Source organism: Crocodylus siamensis, chromosome 7, assembly GCF_052110815.1.
Source record: "Crocodylus siamensis isolate JL-2025a chromosome 7, ASM5211081v1, whole genome shotgun sequence".
In the NCBI taxonomy this organism is placed as follows: Eukaryota; Metazoa; Chordata; order Crocodylia; family Crocodylidae; genus Crocodylus; species Crocodylus siamensis.
This window is the reverse complement of record NC_143401.1, coordinates 44581589-44587588: the sequence shown is the minus strand read 5'-3', so window position 1 is coordinate 44587588 and position 6000 is coordinate 44581589. Positions and strand designations below refer to the sequence as shown.

Genomic DNA, 6000 nt, shown 5'->3' with positions numbered 1-6000 from the left:
CCCCACCCCCCAGCACTCCATGTGGCCAGTAGTGACTCTAGGGGAGGGAAAAATGGGTGACCACCCCGGGGCCCCGCATTTTATACAGTTAAAAACGAATTAATTTATTGTATGTTGTAATATTTATTGTAATTCATATTTGTATTATCAATATTGTTTTAAGATACTTTTATTGCAATTGCATGGATAGGGCAAAGTGAAATTGAAAATGTCTGACTTGCTTATAGGGTAATCAAAATTGAGCCTCTAAGGGTCCCCAAATAACCTTGTCCAGGGCCTCAATAACCCTAAGGTCACTGCTGATGAGGCCTTGGGCCAGACTCCAGAGGATGCTTTGCAGCAGGTCAAGAAATTGAAGGCATTTCCAGTGCCTGGACTGGCACCTGCAAGCAGCTCTGACACCCTTAAGCAATGTCCCCAACTTCTAGGGAGGGACTGGAGCAAATGATGCTTTATTGGAGAACTTTCCCCTGCTTCTACACAGGCATTACTTGGCAATTTTGCATGGCCTTTTTTCCTGTGGAGAAACAGGACAACAGACCTAAAGAGAAATGCTGTTGCATTCAGCGTTTCAACCTCACAGGGCAAAACAGAGACTTTGCCAAAAGCAAGGCAAAGGAAACGCTGAGGTGTGGCAGGGGCTAAATCCCTCTAGCACAGAGGGACGGGGGTTCAAACAGAAGCTGCCAGGCGCTGAGGCACAGCACTGAGATTAAAAAAAAGTGCGGGAGGTTATGAACAAGTAGAGGCTGTTGGAGACCCTGCAGGGTCCCTTTGTGAGCTGAAAAGGGCCAGGGCCAGGGGCTGGCTGGAGGAGGATGAAGCGACAGCAGCAGGTCTGGCAGCAGAGGGAGTCCTAGGCTGAGGCTGGAACAGGCTGGGTTAGTGGTCCCAGGCAGTCGCGGGAAAAGCCGTTACAGCCTTACATGCAAAAGCAGCCCCGCGGCACCTGCCAGCTAGCCCCCGTCCCACCGGCCTCGCGCGGTCCCCGCGCCTGCGCAGTTCCGCGGCGTGACGTCAGTGTCAGCTGGGCGCGCAGACGGTGGCCGAGTTCCGGGGTGTGGGTGTGGGAGAGGAAGGGGAAGGGGAAGGGCACAGCCTGGCTGGGACTTTGGTCGCTGCGGGACGTGGAGCCGGGACCCTCCACCTTTCCCGGGTGAGTGCAATGCGGGGTGGCCGGGCCGCGGCGGGGCGGGGATGCTGGAGCCGCCCGGCCCGAGTGGTGCTGTGATGCCCGGGGGGCGCGGTGCTAGACGCCACAGCTCTCTCTGCGGTCCACAGGTGCGGGTCCGGCGCTGGCGGCTGCCCTCCCTTCCCCTTCCCTCCTCGCGGCCGCCGGGAGGACATCGGCTCCACCTGACCCGGGAATTGCCTCCTGCCGCTTGAACCTGGCTTATCCCTTGTGCCGCCGGAGCTGCTGGGAAGGCCCTGGGCATGACTAGGGCAGCGCGGGGGGAGCCGCCCATGACAGCGCTGCAGGATCGAAGCTGGCTGCCGGGCCTGAAGGAAAGGCCCCAGTAGAGCTGCCGGGCCTGTTATCCCTCCTGCTTCCTGGAAGCAGAAGAGGGCCCAAACCAGGCTTTAACCTGACCTCCCTTCCCCCAGCACCTGCTGGACCTTTGCATTCTGGCAAACATACTTCCATAGGCTTGGGATATAAAGCTGGGGCATGTGCCACCCTTCACGTCACCTCTGGGGAGGTTGTGCTGTCTGTTTTCAGTGAAGGATATGAGGTTGAATGGGAGCCAGATGATCTAGTGGAACCCGAGACTCCAGTTTAGACAAATCGTGAAGGTGAGGTGGGGTGGGCCTGGGGTGGGGGGATACCTTTGGACTGCATGTAGATATGGGAACCGTCAGTGCTTAGAAGAGCTCAGCTTTGCAGAAGTGATGTAACCGCTTGTTAGCGCAAATTCTCCTACCATGGGAAGAGAACTGATGACATCTGACTTGACAGTTAAAATTAATTGGGAAAGACTGCCCCCCTCCCCCCAAATAAAATAAAAACAAAAAAACAACCCAGCGAGTGGACAAGGAGAAGTTTTTATGAAGCTGCTCTTTGTGGAAAAGGGAGATGAAATCTAATCACATATTTAACAAGTTCAGTTGCAGTTAGCTTATTTCCAGGAGGATCCGCCTTTATGAAACACAACTAAATGCAATGGCTAGTTTACTAGAGCTGCATTTTGGGACTGAAGGATATTATTTAAAGAAATACTTCATCAGTACTTCACCAGCACTTCATCATCCTCATAGTGAGAAAGTTATCCCGAATATCCAACTTAAATTTCTCTCACTGCAACATGAGACCATTGTGCCTTGCTCTATCATCTGCCCCCACTAAGAACACTCTAGCTCTGTCCTCTTTAAAACCACCCTTCAGGACTTGAAGCCTGCTATCAAATTCCTTCTCAGTCTTCTCTTCTGCAGACTAAATAAACTCAGTTTCCTCAGCCTCCCCTCAGAAATTATGTGCTTTAGCCCCTTAACCGTTTTTATTACCCTCCACTGGACTCTCTCCAATTTGTCCGCATCCTTTCTGTGGTGGGGACCCCAAACTGGACACAGTACTCCAATACTGTGGCTTCACCAGTGCTGAATAGAGGGGAAGAATCACTTCCCTTCGTTTGCTGGAAAGCTCCTACTAACGCAGCCTAGCATGTTGTTAGCTTTTGTTGCAGCAAGGGCACATTTGGTGTGTATGCATGCATTTAAGGTATCTTACAGTGAGGTTTCTTACTCGTGAGTAGGGATTCTGGTTTTCTTTGATTAAAAAAAAAAAATCACTCCCCCCTCCCCTTCCACCACACCTGACTTATCACTTAGAGGCAGGCTGATATGCCTTCTTAAATATTGGCTATCCATATCATCCTCCCAAAATCTCCATCAGTGCACCCCTACCATTTACTTTATTTTTCCTCCCCTACACCCATAGTCAGAAAACTATCAATAATTTTGAAGTGTCATCAACAGGACCATCCACTTAATAAGACTGGCTTCCAAGTTAGGATATCAAGAGGTGACTTTTTGAGGAAAGCATATTAAGCAAATCAAAATCATTTATGGTGTTTTGAACTATTAGACTACAGAATTCCTTTTCTTAATAAAAAGATTATTATAGACAGCTCTAAGCATCTGAACACAAGATTTACATGACAATGAAGTTCCAGCAAAATTAAAATCTTCACTCAAGAAAAGGAGTTTAGCTAGTTGGATTATACCCCAGTACTTTCCAAAAGTCCTATCAGATCACTGCCTCTTGCACATTGTCCAGAAGTTCACCAAAAATTAGGCTAGTTTGGACAAGGGGAAAAACAAGTTCCAGTATCCTAAGCCCCTCCTGCCAGATGAGAGGGTCTCTTGAGGAATTCAGCTTGGCCACTTTTGTAGCTGTGCTATTTTAGCATGGGAGGAGAGGCAGTCCTGTAGTCAGGCTGGTCTTAGACCATTTGTAGCTCTGTAGTCATTTTTCCTGATATATGTCCTTGATAAGTGACTTACAAAGTTCTGTACATGTCTAAGTCCTTAAATCGTCTGAAGGTGTAGTAGTCTCATGTAGACTATATTTTAATAATTTTGTTTTGTGGTAAGTGGCATGGATAGTATTGGAAAGGCAGGAATGGCAATGGCAAGGTCTACATCTTAAGTCTCACTGCTTGTGTCTGGCTATGAGAGTAAGTGATGGATGAACTTTGCTGTAATGTGACTGAGCAACAGTTGGGTGTCTAGAATAACTTCTTCTTTTCAAATTTTATTAACTAATAGTGGACTTATTCCCTCAGTTAAAGGAACTGATTCTTTTTGCTTCTGTCCCTGCTGTTATCACTTCAGACAGCTTGCTCAACTGGGCATGCACAAGAACTTGACTCTAACCGAGGTGCTAAATTGCACCTATGGTGGGTATCATCCATATACTGAATATGCCTTTTCCAGGTCTCCTCGCTAACCCTGCTAATGGTTCTACATACACTCTTGAATGGATAATTTAGAAATAAATGTGTTAGACTTTCTCATGAACAAATAAATATCTGCAAATGTGCTTCCACAAAAGACCTTCCATATTTATTTATAACAATAAATAGTTTTTCTGCTGTTTAAACCCACAGGAAAGTAAAAAAACCTTATATTTTAGATGTCACTGAAGTGCCAGGTTTGGCTGGTTTTACAATAGTGTTTCTATCGGTGTAAAATGTCTTATGTATGCAAGGCTGAAGAGAAGAGATATACCCCCCTTTTATAAAATTTGGTGGCTGGCAAATCTGCCATTAAATTATGAAAAGGATCTTAAAATGGTAATGTGAAGTATAAAGGAACTTAAAACATTTGTTAAACAAAACAATATAGTATCTACTTTCTAAATGAAAGAAAATCATTTTTTTTAAAAATCTGTTTAGCAAGCTGATTGATATTAGTGTAGATTTTCCCATTGGTGGTTGAAGTTGCATACAGTGGTTCTAATTACACATGTTAGCTTATGTGGAAGAGTCATCCTTACCCTTTAGCTAAAGGTTTATAAAAAAATATAGTGCTTGACACTTCTGCATTTTGAGAAGCCAGTCATTAAAAGAAAGTGTGTGGAAGTCAATATTTGTATCGGAACTTGTATAAGAATACTTAACACACTTCAAATGTTGTTATATAGTATTTCATTCAAATACTGAGTTAACTTTTTTATTGTGTGTTATACAGCAAACCTGCAACCATCATAGTCTTGGTTTGCTATGAGGAATACACTCCTCAACACCCCGCTTCTATCAAATAATCAGTTTTGAAAATTTGAACCTGAGTGTGAATTATTGCAGGTATGAAGTACCAGTCAAGATTGGTTGCAAGAACTTGATGCTTCTGCACTTTAGTTCAAAAATAGGTCATCTAAGTTTGGATAAACAAGCCAAAAAGTGAGCCCTTTCAAAGCAAGAGAACATTCAACAAATATTGAATGATCTAATTAGTATAAGAGTGGTTCTCAATATTTTTGGACTCAAAGTAGTCCGTGGAAAATACTTACTCGTAGCTCGCTCTCTCTCTCTCTTTAATTATTGAAAAACAGAGCAGTTCTTCAGTTTGCAGAGAACTTGGACCATAGCAGGTTAGTGACTGTCTGCTCTCTGACCCATTTTGAAATATCTGGGTTTATTTTGTGAATTATGAGGGGCACTAAGCAAGCGATGCTGTATGGTGTTGGTAGAGGAGCAGGTGAATGAACCTTTAGTGTTTCTAATCAATTTAGTCTGCTCTAGTGATGATGTGGTCTTTGAGAAGGCACGTTGCCTTCTGGGTTTCTTTTCAAAGCTTTGTAAGCATAGGATTTGGGTAGTCTGTTGCTGGAATGACGTTTGAAGTTTGGGGTTGCCAGTAAGACATGCTTGTTCCCTAAGGCTGCCTTGTTACTATTGTCACTTTTCCAGTAAGGTTAGAAGTCACTAACTGTGTTCAAGCTGAGGGTTTCAGGTGATGAGGGGTTCTGTTGCCCTTGTGATAGGGGTGTTATAGTAGTAGATTGGTGCCCAAGTCTGGGTCTGATTTTTGAGTGGTTGTACTTTTGAGATTGTATTGCAAGTGGAGGAAGTCCTGCTCCATATGCTTAAGGTATGCATCCTTGTCAGTGGGATCAGAGCAGATACAGTTGTAATGTTTACAGCCAAGCTCTACAGTAGAACTAATAGTGTTCTTAGCACAGGAGTGGGCAAAATATAGTCTGTGGCCTGTATCTGGCCCACCAGTTGATCCTTTCCAGCCTGCTGGCTATTGCTATGAACCTGAGGAGGGAGGGCTGTCCCCTGCACTGCTCCACTCTACCACAGCTGGGCTGGGCCAAGCCATACAGCACTTGGACTCCTCTGCCCCTCCCCCCAAATCATTCCTTTCCTCATTGGTGGCCATAGTTCCTGTTGGTGCTTACCCATACTTCCAGTTGGTGCTGTGACTGTGGAGTCCTGACACCTAGGCCTGCACAGGATGGGGCATGATGCAGCACAGTGATGAGCTGCTGCCACCATG

At 45.5% G+C, this 6000-nt stretch overlaps 1 protein-coding gene across 3 annotated transcripts in view; it reads left to right on the top strand.

Annotated features, from left to right (window-relative positions):
* The first annotated feature begins 1033 nt into the window (after positions 1 to 1033).
* The window catches only part of CCSER2 (coiled-coil serine rich protein 2), a 148049-nt gene continuing 143082 nt past the window's right edge, over positions 1034 to 6000 (top strand). For all 3 annotated transcript variants that reach the window (XM_090057381.1, XM_090057380.1, XM_090057382.1), the window contains exon 1: positions 1034 to 1156. The gene's annotated coding sequence lies outside the window, so the exon portion shown is untranslated. The remainder of the gene's footprint in view (positions 1157 to 6000) is intronic.